Consider the following 18,790-nt stretch of genomic DNA (forward strand, 5'->3'; position numbering starts at 1 on the left):
GTGCTTCAAAGTGCACTGTGCAGTTATTAACGACATTGTGGAAACATTTTCTTTACTAAGCTTTTGTCCAACATTGCCATTTTGTAGATTCTTGGACTGTACTGTGTTCGTTTTTAAAAAACTTCCTATGTAGCAAAATAAAAAAGTAGTCTAAAACATTCACTAACCATTTTTTTCCCCTATGGTTAAATCATCATTCCAATCCTGAAGTATCATTATAATAGTTCGCATACGCGATCGCTTTGTGTCGGTATAGGAGAGAGGTGTGTATAGATCAGTGCTGGGCAGACAAAAAGCAGATCGAAAGAGCCAGAAAAAGGTTCCCCGCGCCTGCGGACGGAAAGAGAGAGAAGAGCCAAAGCCTCACATATAGAGTCACCTCTCCGTCGTGTGCTGCGAGACAAATACAAAAGATTATACACTGCACTGAAATATAGAGGAAAAAAAAACAAGTATTTAGTGTATAGGGCAAATAGTATAGGGAAAACCACGAGCACCGAAGAGAAGCCTTCTCGCAGGGGGCTCTGGAATCTAGTTTCGAACATCTATCAAGTCGCGCGTCGATCGCCGTCTAGTGAGCCATCTTTTCTGCGTTTCCAGGGTAACCAGGGAGTGCGATCTATCTCCACCATAATCATCGTAGTCGACGTCGGGTAAATCGCAGTAGAGAAGTGCATGTGCATATCGATCACTCGATCAGTCTATTGGAAGAAAAGTGTGTGAAAGTCGTGCAATAAATTTCCGACCTCAGAGTGCTCAAATTGGTGCGCGATTTGCCGTGCAGCAGTGTTGGATTAAGGTCTAAAGCGTAGAAAAATAAAAGAGTAAAAAGTAGCAGCAATACCAGCAGCAGTCAGCAGAAGAAGCAGTCAGTGTTGGGGACCCCACATACCGACCCATACACAAACACAAACACGGAAATACGTATCGATCGCGCGAGTTACCTGTCTCTCAGTCGATCACTCACCTTAAAAGAGCTCACCACTTGAGATCTGAAAGGAGAGGAAACAAACAAAAAATAACACAAGAGTTGTGCGACGACGGACGGTGACGTGTTGTGTGTTTGAAAGTTCGCCGAAGTTAGGTAACGTATCTCCTGCCAACCTTTCCATACACACCTTTCCGTTTTTCCCTATTTTACGAACCACACGGAGTGGTGGTTTCTCTCACTTTAAGGAAATTTGTCATCGTAAAGTTCAAACACGCTCCCCCCCCCCCCCCCTCCCACCACCCATCGCCTCCTCTCAACTCGAGAGACCTACTTTGCGTGATTGTTGAATGCACAATGTCGAATGTCTTTCACGTTTTGAGTGCGTGAGTGTATGGAAATTGTTTCACTTTTTCGAGTGGCCCAGAGGGAAAAATGTGTGTGGTCGTGTTAAACAATTGAAGTCAGTGTACTCTCTCTATGTGTAGCTCTAGGTTAGCTTCCCAATGCAATGGAAGCTACACCACTCCGCTTGGCTCTGGGAGCCACTTAAGTGACTTAAACAGCCAGTCTTTTGTTTGATTGATGCGTGGTAAGGGAAGATTAGTGCGTTTTTTTTTTGTGTGTGATTCCCGAATCTTTATGCAGCTCGTGAGTTGAACAAACTGCCCGTGTGAGTCGTTTCAGTTTGTTTCTTTGTTAAGGTTTGATTACCATGGGAACTATTTACAAATCTTTATCAAGAAATACCCATTTGAAATCAGTGCCATAGGCATTATTAACGAATGGTAGAAGTTAATTAACAGAACGAAGATTGGAGAAAATCAGTTTTGGTAGGCACGTGTGATAAGAAATTCATGGAGACGCATGGTGGCACAAAATCTTCTACCCATGTGAGCCAGTCAAAGGAGAGCACTGTCCTATGTTTATGAATTGCAGGAATGCCAGGCGTGCATTGAAGAAAAAAATCTTCAACGAAATTGATGAAATGGCTTCACTGTTGCTTTTAAAACTAACTGGCGCGGGAGGGTGTTCAATATTTTAGATTTAAATAATTGAATATTTACATTAGTTCAGGACAGTTGAGAGAATTGCGTCGTAGAAATCAAAGAAGTTAAGAGAAAATCATATGATTTCAGATAACTTTTTAATCGGTCGGGGAACTTCGTAAAAGTTTAGGAAACTTTGTAGAACTTTAAGGAACTACATATATGTTCAGAAAACTTCGTAGAAGTTCACGTAACCGCTTAGAAGTTCACGTAACCGCTTAGAAATTTTTTAGACGGGCTTCAAATTTTATAGGTGTTCAGCTAACTTTGTAACAGCTTAGCGAAGTTTACTGAAGCTTAATGAATTTCATAGAACATCAGTGAACTTCGTAAAAGTGTAGAGAATGTTATAGATCTTCAGGAAATTTTGAAGAAGTTCTGGGGGGATAATTACTTCTGGTAAAATTTCTTCAAATTTTGTATGTAGAGAATTCTGGGGAAATTCGGGGAGCCTTGTTGAAGTTCAGGGATTCCTTCACTTCATTGAACATCGCAAAACTTCATGGACTGTGTAGATATTCAGGGGACATCATAAAATAAATAAAATTGAATTTCGGGGAACTTCGTAGAGCCCAGATAATTTCATAGAAATTCAGGACGCTTTGTAAAAATTTCGAAGAAGTGGGAACTTTGTACTAAATAGTTTGGAAAACTTCGTTGATGTACGCCATCACTCTTATGCAGAAATCGTCTTGAAGCTCGCGCACATCACATAAGAAGGTTGTTCTGTGTGCGATTACTGGCCTGCACTTGGTTTCATACTGCATAATTACTCGGTGTAGTTTGAGGAAGGTTATGAATTTCTAATTTTAAATAATGTTGAGTTTCCGGACCCTTCCCAACACCGTTTATGGTGGTAATTAATTGGCACAGCCGTTCCTGGGGTGGGACATCTTGGGTGCCTTTATAAGAGCAGGTGTAGGCGCTTATTTGGGGTACCTTACAACCATTTGTTCACAAACACAGCACATTCGTCATCCACCCGCAACATAGCACATATATTGATTAAAAAGCGAACTTTGGCAAAATGCGGGAGCATTTGAAAGAAGTTCAGTAAGCTCCGAAAATTGGAGGAATTCCAGGGGGAGAGCAGTTCCTTAGTTTCAGAAAATTAGTGATAAATTTAAAGCAGTTCCTATTTCAACATTTTTTGGACGGTTCAATAAAATTCAGCGCAGTACAACAAGCTTCATGAGACCTGCAGAAACTTCAGAGAAGTTTTGAGAATTTCAGAAAAGAACAGAGAACCTCAGAGCAGTTCCTTTAACATTAGAGAAGTCACAGAATTTTTTTAGAAGTTTAGAAAACTTCAGTGAATTGTTAAACCTTTAGAGGAGATCCATGATCGTTAGAAAAATTGAGGAAACATTAGGATAAAGCTCAGGGAATTATAAGAATTTGACGGGAAGTATTGTGAGCATCAGGCTAGTTTTTCAAACTTCAAAAGAACTTCAAGGCAGTTTCCTTAACTTCAGGAGACATTTGGGAACTTTCAAGTAGTTCTCAAGACCTCAGAATGGTTCATTCCATGTTCCATGAAGCTATTGACCGAATTTATTTTTTTTTCTCCGTAATTACCTTGAAATTCTTCACAATAAGAATCTCTTTGGAAATATTCTCCGAATTTTAATTAATTCATTTCAGATTTCCTTTTGAATCTCACTTCTTCCCTTGGAATTCTACTCACATTGAAAGTGTCCTAAGAATTCATTGGCATTTCTCCTCACAATTTCCTTTGATTTCTTCTCATAATTTGTTTGAAAAACTCTCCTGAATTTATTTTCCAAATTCCTTTGAAGATGTCCTGGAGTTATTCTCAGATTTAATTTTAGTATTTTCAAAAAAAATCCAAGGTCTTATGCTCCGGATTCGTATTCTCCCACAAATTTATAAAATTATTCTCAGAATGCCCAAGGAATTTTCCTCTGAAGTTCACAGGAGTGGTGCTCCTCAGAAATTCCAAAGAGTTTTAATTCAATTCGGGGTTTCTAGAAATTACACTCAAAACTTCACATGAAATCTAAACTTGCTCAGAACTACCTTGAAAGCAGATTGCATTTGATGTGTATCTGAAAAAAAAAATCCCCGGGACTCCCTTGTAATCCTTAGAAATTATAATAAAATTCCACGAGTCTTTAAAACTGTGCATGAAATTTGACTCCAGATTCTTGAAAATTTCTTGAAGTATTATAGCCTTTAAGTCCAGAGCTAGTTCAAATTTAAAATTTCTAGGATATATGCATGTTCCAAAACCAAAAAAACAAACATTTCAAGCCTCTGTTTTATGGATCTATAATGTTCAAAGTGTGAATGAAAATTACGAGAAAAATTAAATGCTTGTATTTTAAAATTCATTATTTTATTTAAAACATCCTTAGTAAGAAAATTTTTAAATTCTCTGGGACTTCCAGGTATTTTAAGGAAATATAAAATTTCATGGGGATTCTCGGTTTTCCAGGTTTTTGCAGTTAGTAGACACCTTGGCTAATACCATGGATTTCGACATAAACTTTCTATTGAATCTTTCGCTTTAAGGCTTCATATCGTACATAAGTGTTTATGAGATACTAATTAAATAAGTCTAAAGCATCAAAAATTTAACTGGTATGCCATCAGAACGACTAATTTTCGTCCCTTAGGTCGCTTTTTAATCACTATGTTTGCAACTATAAGTCACTATTTGGTCACTTATTTCTTCAACATGGTCACTAAAATCACTATTTTTGACAGCAGCGATCGCTACCAGCCCTGATTGTGGCTCTACTCCAACCATCCTCCTGCAGAGTCAGAGATTAGATTGTGCTATCCAAATTATTACTTGATTACTATCCAAATTAGTACTTGATTACTTTTTTGAAGGGACGTATCTGATGGTAGTGTTAGGATGCCTGGGCGAACTGCCAGTTACGTGAAATCGGCGATCAAATGCATTGCTTACAAAAGCTGATACGTCCCTTCGAAAAAGGATTCAATAGGACATCGAATTGTCACCCACCATCGCAGACCTGCATCTGCCGCTGATGATAAAGGCAATCCGCTCTCCGTCCACCAAGTTCCGTTCATGGCTTAGGTATCAGGTCGATGATATTTATATCTACCTTCCAGCTGCTGCGTTCCTATTCCTGCATATCGGTGACAGTCAGTTCTGGGGCGCTTTATATCCTGGTTGATAACCCTGAGCTTGATAGTTAATGCCTTGCCTGGATGATCCTTCCGTTGTTCGCCCGTTATGTGCCCATTGGATGGCCTTCGGTTCCACCAACCTCAATTCCGTGGGGTGGAACTCGCTGCATAGTGCTTGCAGGTCGACGTCGTAATATCGGTAGTGATGAAGTGTCGGAAAAATATCAAAAAATCAAATCTCACCAATGCCCAAGATCACGCTTGATTTTCGTAAACAAAAATCAACAAACAAACATCTGCGGTTGATTTTGCAAGCTGTGATATCGCAGCTCGGAATATCAAGCTAACAATACTCACCAACTGCAAATCTCACCTAACTGTGGTGAGATTGAGTTTAATGATTTTTGCTTTACACCCGAATGGAACCGAAACTTCCATAACGGCTGGCAGCAGTCCCTTCGTGTCTGCCATCGTTGAAGAGTAAAAAGAGATAGCAAACTTTACTTTCTCTTTCTAGGAAAACGATGTGGAACAAAATAATTTTTGTGTCGAGTCAGCTCTCAGCTTAATTTTAGCACGTTGTAAATAGTCTCACAATATCAAAGGAGCTTATAAAATCAATATCAAACATGATATTTTGTTCCAATATCACGCGTGATAGCGGAAAAATATTACTGGTTGATGATTTTGCCAACACTGAAGTCATGTAATATCAGAGCTTCGTAGGACACATACACTAAACCTTACCAGACTGACTATGCTCGCTATCGGTAGATGTTCGAATGTTAAATATGATGTTCGTCTAGAGTCTTGAAAATGTTTCGAAGTCCAGAGTCTTGAATAATTGTCTATCGGTGAGTTTTCGACGAATGAAGTCTCGACCCACATTCAACCCGTTGAACCAACCGCCTATCATAGCGCCCACCTTTGCAACTTGCAAGTGAGTCCGCCTTCTCATTGCCCGGAATCGAGCAATGAGATGGGACCCATGGAAAGGTGATGACGAAAGATCTTAAAGATAAAGCACTTAGAAGCTTTAGAAGTGCTTGACCGGCCTCATAGAGCGAATAGCCTCGACTGAACTGAGACTATCCGTAAAAATAAAATAGTGATCTGGTGGAAGTGAAGCGATCGTTTCTAGCGTATAGTATATTGCCGTCAGCTCAGCAATGTATACGGAACAGGGAGCTTGAAGCATTCGAGAGGCGCTATGAAATTCGTTAAAAATACCAAAACCAGCGGACGCCTCTATTCGTAATCCATCTGTGAAGAACGATCTTGCGGAATCAACTTGGCCAAACTTTGCGGCGAAAATTGACGGAACAATCATGGAACGATGATGTTCTGCGATCCCACGAATTTCCCGCATCATTGATAAATCAAAACTAACTGAGTTGCCGAAGTCGAAGGAGCATACACGATGAGGATTATGCTGTGGAGCACAGAACAGAAGGGGAAGTGCAAACAAATCGATGAATCAAAAAGTGGTTCGTTTTGCTGTTCAACAAGCAATGTGTTGTAGTAGCGTTCCACACGGGCTTTCTATGTGCACTCACACTATCATAGCATGCTGCCTATCTTAACTGCAGACAGAAGATGCCTTCTACCACTAGGTACGCTAGTGTTCGCAAATGACAAGTGGAGTCACTTTCTGATCCGAAGTTCCACTCGTGTGTGTGAAGGGTTGAAATCCTGTGTTATGTACATACACGTAGTACAATGACATAAAACGAGTTTGAGGGTTTAGCTCTAGAAGCTTCTCAAAGTTTTCGATTACCAGTGGGTTCATAACTTCACAACGGGTGAGGAGCCTGAGAGACAGTTCCGAAAACCGATTCGATAGTGGCAACATGCCCGCCAACACTTCAAGACTCATCGTATGAGTCGAGTGCATGTATCCTAACGCGATACGAAGACAACGATAACCGATAAAATCGTTGTCCGGTACAACGTAAGAAGATCTTGTGGATGAGCTCCCCACCACGTTCCGGTAATTGTTCGGAGAAAATTTATCCTTTCGTCTCAGATACTCAATGTGGGATATCCAGGTGCATTAGGAATCGAACTAGACCCCAAGATATTTGAAAGACATAGAATGAGTAATCGGTTTAGCCAAAAGTTGAAGCTTCGGTTGTGGTGGACCATGCTTCCTAGAAAAAGCGACCAACTCAGTTTTCTCCGTGGAGAATTCGATACCTAGCTGGATAGCCCAAGTAGACAAATTGTCTAAGGTATCCTGTAAGGGTCCTTGCAGGTCGACCTCTTTGGGCCCTGTCATAGAAACTACGCCGTCATCTGCAAGTTGCCTCAACGTGCAGTTGTCACTTAGACAGTTGTAAATTTCTCTGACGTAGAAATTATACAAAAGGGGACTTAAACATGAGCTCTGGGCGAGACCCATCTAACTAAATCGAGAAGCTGTAGAGTTTCCATGAGATAAGCTCATATGTTTTCTGACAGCAAATTGTACAAAAAATTATTCATTATTGAAGAAAGGCCAAAAGCGTGGAGTTTGTCTGAAAGGACTTCAACCGATTTGAATCAAAAGTCCCCTTAATATCCAAGAACACAGAAGCCATTTGCTCTTTTTTAGCAAAAGCCAACTGAATTTCTGTGGAAAGCAACGCGAGACAGTCGTTCGTTCCCTTGCCCCTACGGAAACCAAATTGAGTATCTGAGAGTAGGTGGTTCATCTCAACCCATTTGTCCAGGCGAAAAAGGATCATTTTCACCAACATCGCGATGGAACGATACAAGTTATGATCTGCCGCCGGTTTTTGCCAGGCTTTATTATGGCTATAACTCTCACTTGCCTCCAATCATCCGGAACAATATTGAGCCGGAACTGGAACTGACCAAACAAGTTCAACATGCGCCTCTTAGCGACGTCTGGGAGGTTTTTCAACAAGTTGAAGTTGACCCTAGCAGCACACGTGTCACTTAACAGTTGTGGCTACTTGTATGCACCTTATTTCAGTCACAATCAAGTTGCAGCAACCTATTTTGATCGATGTGTGTTGCTTGCGGATTCTATCAGTCCCCGGAGCCGAATTGCCACACGAAAGGAGTGCGAGTGAGAACTCCAGCATTGAAGAAGGCTGGCTGATCGCGTCTACCGAAGTCGTCGTTTCGCGAGGAATCATCTGTGTCGCCACGGAATCAGGACATACTTTTCGTCGGAACTTGAGAATCCAACGATCTGAGTACTCCAAAGCGTATTCATCAACGTTTCGCGCGATAATCCGTCCACGAATTGCCGCCAGTATCCGCATTTATTGGCTTTGATGAGGCTCTTGAGTTCGGCTCAGCTCTGGTACTATCTTCGGTCCCAAGCTAATCGATTCACCCCTCGAAACATAAGAAAATCCGTGAACCCCTCATTTTACCTGTCAAACTTTCATAGCGAATCAAAACAAACATAGTGTAGTACTAGACTTTCGACTAGGATGGGGTATGTTAATCGATTTGCTTGGGACCAATAGGCTAGTCAAGTAGTGAGCCAATTTAAAATCGTTAGTTTCGTTTTGATTGTTGGTTATATTCCTCCAACGGTGGAAGCCGCGGCCTTGAATGTTGTCCAATCGATATTACGGGTGAGATCGTCCGCGACGTTAACGGATTCCGATAAATTTCCGCGTCTGTTCTGACTCAATTTTATGTCAAAATTGACGCTCGTATATGTCAGATTCAGAGCACCTAAATTACAAGATTTTTGCTAAGGCCGTTTGCAATGCTGTTGTATTTTATATGGACTGTTTCCATTTGAAACTAGAACAGAAGCGCACCCCTCGCATTGCTGAGTTGCAGTTTTATTATTCGAGCACTATTTTGCACCAGATTTGCCCCCGCTCGACTATTCGGTTTAATTTCTGAGCGGGTTTGAAACACGAATGGAACTCTGTTTCAAATTTCTTTGGATTTATTTATTGATGTTTCTCGTAAATGTTCAGAGAACTTCATAGAATTTGAGATGATTCAATAGAAATTTAGGAATTTTACAGAAATTTTGGGAACTTCTAAGAAGTTTGAGGATATTTTATGGAAGTTCGGAGAACTTCATTTAAATAACGACGAGATTCATGAAAAAAAACAGGGAGCATAATTGAAGTTTAGCTAATTTCAAAGAAGTGAGAGGTATTTCATAAAAGATCGTGGAACATCATAGTAGTTCTGAGAATTTCATAGTATATTATAGAGCTTCATGGAAATCCATGGATCGTCACAGAATTTCATTAAAGCGCTTGCACCTTTTACATCTAGAAAATATTCTCTCATATGATACCAGACTGATCAGAAATTATTCCAAATATCTTCAGGTGTTATAGAATCTCCATGAAGTCTTTTAGATATTTTTTTCAAGACTTCAGGTTGATCAGGTACCTATCATGAGAGATCGAAGAGTGCTGTGCTTGTAGATGAAAACGAAAAAATTTCCTCCCGTCAAATTTTTGGATTTTGCGTTGAGCCCAAGGTTGATCCGGTTTTTTTTTAACAGTAGAGTGATATTGGTGACGAACGGATACTTGAATTTTCTGAATCGAGTTCCACAGTATGGGGATTGTGTCGGACGGCCAAGAGCTGTTTCAAGACTACATTCAGGACATTCCATGCAAGCTCTACCACAAACCGGATTACCCCGTGAAGCGAACCGTCTACAATTGCAGGGTGTCTACTACCTGGAAAAACCTAGAAAACCGGGAATTTACAGGGAATTTTATTTTTTCTGGAAAAAACTGGAATATTCAGGGAATTTTGGTTCCACTCAGGGAATTTTCCAATTATCACTTCATTCGTAATTCAAAAGAAGTTTTTCGTTCAGTTTCTCGAAACGTTTCTTAAGGACACTGAACTTGACAAGCATCTGACAGCTAAGACAACATGTGCGAACTAGACAAGTTCATTCAGCGAGTCTTGTCAAGCTCGCTCTTCGCTGATTTGTATGAGGAGGATCAAAATCGTCGTAAAAAGGAAACAGCCGAAAAAGAGAGACTGGCAACCGTCAAAAGGAAGCATAAGAAGCATGTATTGTATAAGAATAATCATGCCAGATAGTAGGTCTGAGAGCCTACATAGATTTTTTTTGAGCTTCAGAGAGGGTCGAAGATCTGCTGCGAAATTTGTTGAGCTTCAGGGTAGTTCGTAGATCTTGAGAACAGAACTACAAACAAATTAAAAGTTATTAACAGAAATTCATAAAAACAAAATCACAAGAGAGGTCGTAGATCTTCAGATAAATGTTCAAAGAAATTTTCAAAACTTCAAGCAAGCAAAAATAATTTCAAATCAATTTGTAAAACTATAAGCGAAATTTTGCAAATCTTCAGGGAAATTCGCATAGCTTCAGACAAGTCCAAGAATCTACAGTGAAATATAAAGTATTTCACAGAAGTTTGGAGATCCTCGAAACATTATTCAACATCAGAAAAGTTCGTAGATCTTCAGAACAAAGCTACATAACTTTGAAAAAAATTACAGGACTTCTAAAAAATCACAAGAATCTCAGAAATGTTAATGGATCTTCAGTAAAAATTGCAGAACTTCATAGAAGTTCGGCGATTTAAAAAAAATATTTACACGATTTCAGGAAAATTTGTAGATCTTAAGAGAGACATTTAAAACTTCAAAGAAGCTTCAATATTTTCAGATAAATTTTGACAACTTTAGGTAATCTTCAAGGAAATTTTTATATCTTCAGGGTAACCCGAGAGGAATTTACAAAACATCAGAGAAGTTTGCAGATGTACTGAGAAATTTATTGAGCCTCAATTATTTTGTAGATCTTGGGAATAGAGCTACGGAGATTAAAACAACTTTACAGAAATTTAAACATATTTGCAGAAATTTGACCGAAAGTTTCACTCTAATGTGAGATCTTCAGAAAAATTCGTTAAATGTCAGAAAAACACCTCAATTCCAAAAACAAATCGCAGCGAAGTACAAAAGTACAATATTTTGCAGAACTCCAATAGTAGTCCGTAGACCTTAAGAGAAGTCTGTAGAACGTCAGAAAGTTCGTACGTTTTTAGAAAAAAATGCAAAACTTAAGCAAAACTCACAGATTTTCGAGAAAGTTCACCGATCTTTAGATCAAGAATCCACAAAGAAATTTAAAGTACTTTAGAAAAGTTCGGAGATCTACTGTGAAATTTATTGAACTTCAGGGCAGTTCGTAGATCTTAAGAGCAGAAATACAGTACTTCAGAAAACATTACAGAATTTGAAATAAATTTGAGGAACTTCAGAAAAGTTCAGAGGGTAGATCGTAAATCGTCTCAAAAATTAGCAGATGTTTAAATACATTTCAGAATTTTACTGCGGTTCTTGGATTTTGAAAGACATTTACAGAACTTCAGGTAAGTTCGCTGATCTTTAGAGATATTTGCACAGCTTCAGGAAAATTAGAAAATCTTCAGAATACTTCCTAAAACTTCCGGAAAACTCAAAAAATACTAGATAATCTTTTTGTATAGATGTTCAGAGATATTTGCAGATATTCATTGAATCATAAAAATCTGCAGAGAAAATTACAGAACTTTCGAGAAGTTTGTAGATTATTAGAAATTTTGTGAACATCAGAGATAATTGTTGATCTTCAAGGATCTTGAATCGTCAGGGATTCAGGAACTTTGTAGATTTTTAGGAAAATTTGTAGAACTTCTGAAGACCACACAGAACTTCAAAGAAATCCGTAGAACTACCGAGACATTTGCAGATTGTCAGGAAAGATTTTTTTTTTTTTTTCTTTCTTTATTTAGGAGATTTTCAGCCGTAGCCTGGTTCATCTCCGAGAGCCCCTTTTAGGAAAGATTGTTGATCTTTAAAGAAATTTTACCGGAGAACAGAAACAAAACTTCAGGGACGTCAGAAGGTTTGAAGACCTTGCAGAATTGAGTTGTTAACAGAAATTTTCAGAACTCAAGGAATCATGTATATCTAGTGAGAATTTTTCCCACTAGCTTGTCTAAAGTTTGTATCGACATCTTGGCGAAGTTTTGAAATCCATTTTCATCTTCATATCGCAGCTCTTGATGGTGCCGGTGTTCCTCCTGAGTAACCATTTCCTGCTCCACAAAGTTCACCTTCTCTTTCTAATTTTATTTAAAATAATAAAAGCAAATACGTCTGCCGAAATTAGAGCAATGTTCCGGTAATTCATGATGGAAGTATTTACTTTTGATTCCTGATACAGTTTTGTTTTGAAATCTAAATTGACAGTTCTTTCGACATGTGCAAGCAGTGTATATATTAAACAACCTATGTGCATCTGTTCTGCTGTAAAATGGAATAACATTTTTGGTGCTATAAGTACCAACGCCCAAGTTTGAACAATCGAAAATAACATAAATCAATAAGTACATAAAAGGGATTCCAGATGGATAAATAGATAAAATAATAATGTGTATAATTTGTATGCACGTGGAATTTTTTTCATCCGACCTGGAAGAACCTGGAAAACTCGGGGAATTTGATTCCTTTGATTGAGTAGACACCCTGAATTGCGACTTCCTGTCTAACACATCAGGCCAGCTTGTTGGGTTCAATTGGCCAGATTTGGTGAGTTCGTTCCATTTTGTCCTTTATAATATGTTCATACTTAATTTCCGAGTACTAGTACTAGTGATACTACAAACATTTCCAACTCAGCAATACAGCTTTATTGAAAGTTTCAGAACATTATTAATGATTCCCACATTGAAATGTATTGGAGTGCGGCTTATCGTATACGAAAATAGCTTCGGAATGCTTGCGTTTTTTAAATGAGCTTCTGGTGTTCCTTCTAACTCCCGGATTTAAGCTTCTTGCTATTATTTACATAAAATATGGTTGCAGGAGGATGCAGGAGGAGTTAGATTGTAAATTCACACACACACACACTTCAGGTTGAGCAGATATAATTCTGAAAATATCCAACAATCTAAATCACATCTCTCATATATCCTCTCATATGATACCAGGCAACTCAGAAATTATTCCATGTGTTTTAAGATGTCTATTAAGTCCTCTGGATACTTTTTCAAGACTTCAGCATCAGGTACTATTCTGATGAAGATCTCAAACTATCCAACAATTTAAATCACATCTCCCAGATATTCTCTCATGATACCAGGTGACTCAAACAATATTCCAAAGGCCTTCAGGCGATCAAAGATCTCCAAAAACTTCTCAGGATGTTCCCGTGTCTTCAGATTGATGTAGATTAGCCATATACTGTACGGAATTGCTCATATACTGTCTGCGGTTGTGGAATAGTTCTAGTGGCGTTTATCACTACCTAAATCCCCACGTTGTTTAAAGCATTTTCAGGCGATGGGGTGTAATTCTTCGTTATCCAACTGTGCAATTCTTCGTTATCCAACTATTGACCAATGTACGGAACGAACTCACGAAAAAATTTGACGTTTGAGCGGTGCCGTGTTTACTAAAAATGATGATGATGATGATGGTCCCACCTCTTACCCCTACAAAGGTTTGAGCTGGACGATTTATCTTTAAGATAATTGAATGTTACATTTGAACCAGCTTGGCAAACAAAATCGAACTGGTTTCAGTTACAGATATAAATTCCCTCTAGAGTTTACAGTTGCTTCACAGCGATATAAATGTGGAAAAGCTCAGGCGTCCACCTCTTAGTTCGCCTTTTTGTCCACCTAAAATATTCATAAGTATTACAAGCAATCAAGAGTTAATGAACAATCAACAAAGCATCCTATTACAACCCCGCAATCTGATGCTATCATAATTTTCAGCAATGTCAGGAATGCACACGAACCCCTAACATTTGCCAGAAAACTTACTACTAACTCAAGGTATCTTTCAAATAAGCTTCAAAATTGCATTTTTTTTTATCAAATGTTAAAATCAGTCCTCTATATCCGTAATATGCGCGCGAGGCTCAAACCTTTGTAGACTACTTTTTTTTTTTATTAATCTACTATTAAATCAAATATTAAAAATCCATCATCACCCTCGTGGCGAACAGAAATAGTTTTTGCAGTGCTACAATAATTATTAAAAAGTCGTTATGACAGCTATCCCTATAAAATAATCCGTTAGAGATAACTTCGTCAAGATACATAATTTGTCAATTCATAAAAAAAATCACTGGATAACTGTTCAAAAGACAGTTTTAACGTGTGAAATGCAGTGTCTTTTAAATTCTGTAAGTGTTGCTAAACGTTTGATATGTCTAGACATCGAATTGAAAACATTTATTCCTTTATAATATGTATAATGAATTTTGTGAAGCACAAGTCAAGAAATGTGGTGTTCTTATTTTAACCGCGTTTCTAGTATTATATCTATGAAAGTCACTTCCTCTTTCAATTCGATCACACAAATATCGAGGCAGAAAACCATTAACTACTTTAAAAATGAACACCATAGTGAAATATACAATTCTTTGCTTCATCGACAACCATTGTAAGGCGTCGAACATCAAAGTTGAGGAAGTGAATCTATTACATCTCAAAATCAAACGCATTATTTTATTCAGTCATGAATAAAGAAATGAACCCATAAATAACATTCTCCCCTTCCCGATAATACTCTTGGTTTGCGTGAGCGTTCTTCGGTTCGCGTGAAAAGGGCCTAACAAGTTATTTGTAAAAGTTGATAGGCCCTTTTCTAAAGTTCCGAGAGCATTACGTGATGTGTTCATTTTTAGTAAACAGGTTACCACTCAAACGTCAAATTTGTTCGTGAGTTCATTCCGTCTTCTTCTTCTACTTATTCGCATTTCAAGCTTATTGCTTAGTGCATATTAGTTTATTGCGTGCTCTCAACTTAGTGTGCACTTCCACACATATTAATTGAGAGTTTTCGATGCCAATACCAATGCATGAATTTGTATATTGTATGGCAAGCACAATGATACTCTATGCCCAGGGAAGTCGAGAAAATTTTCAACCCAAAAGATTCCTACGACCGGACCCGCCGGAAATCGAACCCGCCGCCTTCGGCTTGGTAATACCGTGCCTTTACTGACTAGGCTATGAGGCCCCCTGTGAGTTCATTCCGTGCAATTGTGTTGCTCCAATAGTTGGGTAAAGAAGAATTGTATTACAACAACTGTGATATAAAAATGATTATTTGGCCTCCGGAAGATCCGTAAAAGTGGTCAATAAATTCTAGGATCTTCCGAAAAACGGTTCCATAGCCATCCAGGTTTATGCAGTCATTCCATAGCACAACGATATAGTGGTTCTCAGAATTTCGTAACAATTGGAAGTTTTGTTCCTTATCGAAAAATATTAGACCCGTATTTTTTTTTTTATTTTCTCATTAGGGTGACCATTTTCATGTTAGGATGGTCCAAAAAATCGATTTTTTTTTTCTATTTTTTACAAAAATTACATTTTTTTTAATCATAGCTTTTGAACCACTGGGCCGATTTGAATGATCAAAATATCAAATGAAAGGTTTTTAAAAATACTTTTCAGAAAAAAAAATATGAAAGTTTTAAATGTAATGTAGCCATGTTCAGTCTTGTAAGCGGTCACGGTAGTCGACACATTTTCTGTGATAATTGACTGCCTTTGCCTCAGACACTTGCAAAACAAGCTATCATAGTACAGTACCAAACTAAAATGTCATATGACAGGCTCTGTCATACGACACGTTCGGCGAAGACCGTCACGTATGTATGTATTTTAGTTTTTCTCATATTAAGAGCTGCTGATGTTGTACTTGTGTGAATTCTGAAAATAGCAAGTAATGATGTCCTAGTAATATTATTTCTGATCAGAAATGGTTTGATTTACACCAAATTAAGGAATTAAAACGAAGTCACACATGTCATATGATAACTATTTTGATAATTTTCTTTTAGCTCTAATGTTATTCTACCGTTCGTGTTGCGTAAGCGAGACGACGGTAGAGCATGAGTGTTCGAATACAAACAGACTGTCGCGCTCGACAACGAAGCGAGTGTAGTAAAAAACGTCAACTGTTTCAACCCCTGGCCATTCGATATGTATCAATGGTTTTCAAAAAAAAACCACGGAGCTCTAGGATCAGTTTCATGGATGGACCACTTCTACGGATGTGTTTGATGTTCCGGAGGACGGTCCCTTGGCAATCTGAGTCCACGTTTTTGTCACGACCCCACAATTCTTTCTTAAATCAAAGTTCCATGCGTTTTTCTAGAAACCACGGAGCTCTAGAATCAGTTTCGTGGCATCACCGTTTTTGAGGATATTTCGGATCTTCCGGAGGACGATCCCTTGGCCATCTAGGTCCATGATTATGTCACAACTCCAAATTATTTTCTATATCACAGTTCCTAATGTTAAAAAAAACCGCAGAGCTCTAGGATCAGTTTCGTGGATTGACCACTTTTACGGATGTTCCTGATCTTCCGGAGGCCCGTTCTGTTGTCTCCAGGGTCCATATATAGGAAAGTTGCTGGCTAATTAAGCACAATTGGGCTCATTTATCAAAATTATAGGTCACAAGCCACTAGCAAAACCCATAAAACGAGTATCGAATTTCTTCGCTTTAAAAAAAATAGACGACCCTATTTTCAACCTATTCACAATCTAAATAATCTTAACACCCTAAGAATTTAGCACTAACTTTTTTATTTGAAATTTCTCATGAAAGTCATCTTCTAGAGACTTTTAAAACTCTTTAAGACAAATGTTTTATAGCAAGATTTGTTGTCTGTATCTCTTCTAAAAAAAAAAGATATACCCAAATATAGTAAAAAATATGAATAAATTCAAATTGATTTTATACGAGTTTAAAAAATAACATACCTCCATTTTTTATTTTCATATTATTGAGAATAACATACGCCCTTTCAAAAGCCATGAAAAACATTTTTTTTTGTTTGCCCCAACCAGAGATATTAACATTTGAAAAGTGCATATTTTTAGTATAAAAACGTCAATAGCTCTTGATCGGCAGCAAAAATTTGCGCATTTTTAAGATTTAAAAGTTATTTGAAGACACCTTTGCTGAGAAATTCGAAATAAGAAAAATAGAGCAAAACAACTGTTGCTCAGAAATTGTTTCGAAGACCATCAGGAGATCAGGGATCGCCATAATTAATCATACTGTCTTTACATGTTTCGACAGCAGACTCGTCCGGGACCTCTTCTCGTGGTTCGAACTCGTTACCTGATACTGGTTTATGAATCACCGAAGCAAACAAAATTTTCACACGCACACATATGTAGCGTTGCACTGATCGTGTTGCAGTTTCATTTTTGACAGTTTCAAATTTTAGAGCGGCCAAAGAGTGTAGTCTTATAGACCATGATTTAATCTCCAAACTTTCAAGTTTAATGAAGTGCCAACTACAAAAAAATAATAACTCATAAATGTGACGTGCTGTAACATTTCTGGTAGCAAATTCGGATTCTGCAGCTCCAAATCTACTGAAGACACATTATTTGGTTCAAGGCACAAACCCAAAGGTCATTTCAGCTCCTTTGTGTTGGGAATTATGAAAACAAACATTCCACGACTGATCACCCAATTCGCAACTCGATCAGTGTTATCAGATTTCACGTTTGATTCGAACCTGGTACAACCAAACCAAAAGAAAAAAAGAGCAAACCACAACCGCCGCGCCGTCCCAACTCCTCCGTTCCGTATACCTACAAACTATCAGTAGGTGCATACCTATCTGCTATGTACGTAGGCCTAGGTCCAATCCAAACGGCTCAGAATAATTACTCAGCTCGTTCGCTTCTTCGCCGTCGACGAAAACTTGTTTTCTGCGGAATTATCGCCGATTCATCTTCTTGATGTGTTCCGATCCGTGCTGCGGTGACCTTGGAGAACTATCATCAAACACATATGAACGTTTCACAGAGCTATTACCTGCCGAGGTATGCCCGATCGACGACCGTGCGATGCGATGTGTGCTGTTGTGTCACGCTGCTCTGCCGCGCTGTGCACAGTCCTCCATCAGCATCATCATCATCATCATCATCATCATGGGTCCACAGATCGACCGCAGCTGCCGAATCGAGTTTGAATTTATATTCGTTTTCAATTACAGTCCCATCGGACGGACGAACAAACAGTGGCTTGCAACACACACCAAACACCTGATTGTTGTTTGACCCTTGCAGCAGTCCACCGTCTTCTTGACGGCAGGGGAAGAAGGGCAGTTAAAATAAGATTTATGTGACGATTCTAGGCAGCGAACAAGTTTCCTAACTTGGGGGGCCCCTTGCCAATTTATTCTGCTGCATCGGATCGTGGCTATTTTGAGGTGCATGTTGGGGTTAGGGTGGGTCAACTTTACAACCCGCTGTTCCCCACTGCTCTTTCAATGCGGTCTCCAATTTGGCTATACTCTCGATTTGCGGGAGAATTTTAAATTTTGTATGTATGGGGAAATGTATGGGAACGATCCTATTAATTTGTTTACCAAAAATTCAAATATTGCTCAAATTTCACCAAATCTCGGACGTACATTGAGAATACTAAACAAAACAACTTTATCGAAAGCTGCAAATCTTATCAATATCGAATCGATTTGCAGTCTGCGACAAAGTTGTGCTGCTTAGTATTCCCAGTCTATTTGCGAGATTTGGCAAGCATAGGTTTTTTAAGTCTATATCTAATTGCTAAAGCTAATTCTTAAACTAGATTCTTTTTCCTTGATTTGTTTTCCGTCGATCTTGTTTTCCGTGCTGACTGAGCACCAATGCAACCGACGCCAGGAAGGCAGCTC

The 18,790-nt window shown here is 38.6% G+C and overlaps 1 long non-coding RNA gene across 1 annotated transcript in view; it reads right to left on the reverse strand.

The window, feature by feature from the left end:
- Window positions 1-600: 600 nt before the first annotated feature.
- Window positions 601-18,790, reverse strand: part of LOC135705093 (uncharacterized) — a 142,763-nt gene continuing 124,573 nt past the window's right edge. Inside the window, exon 2 of the long non-coding RNA XR_010517822.1 lies at window positions 601-984. This is a non-coding gene — a long non-coding RNA (uncharacterized LOC135705093). The remainder of the gene's footprint in view (window positions 985-18,790) is intronic.

This window comes from Ochlerotatus camptorhynchus, unplaced genomic scaffold (assembly GCF_037179485.1).
Source record: "Ochlerotatus camptorhynchus isolate MF236.1 unplaced genomic scaffold, CSIRO-AGI_Acam_v1.1 ptg000257l, whole genome shotgun sequence".
In the NCBI taxonomy this organism is placed as follows: domain Eukaryota; kingdom Metazoa; phylum Arthropoda; class Insecta; order Diptera; family Culicidae; genus Ochlerotatus; species Ochlerotatus camptorhynchus.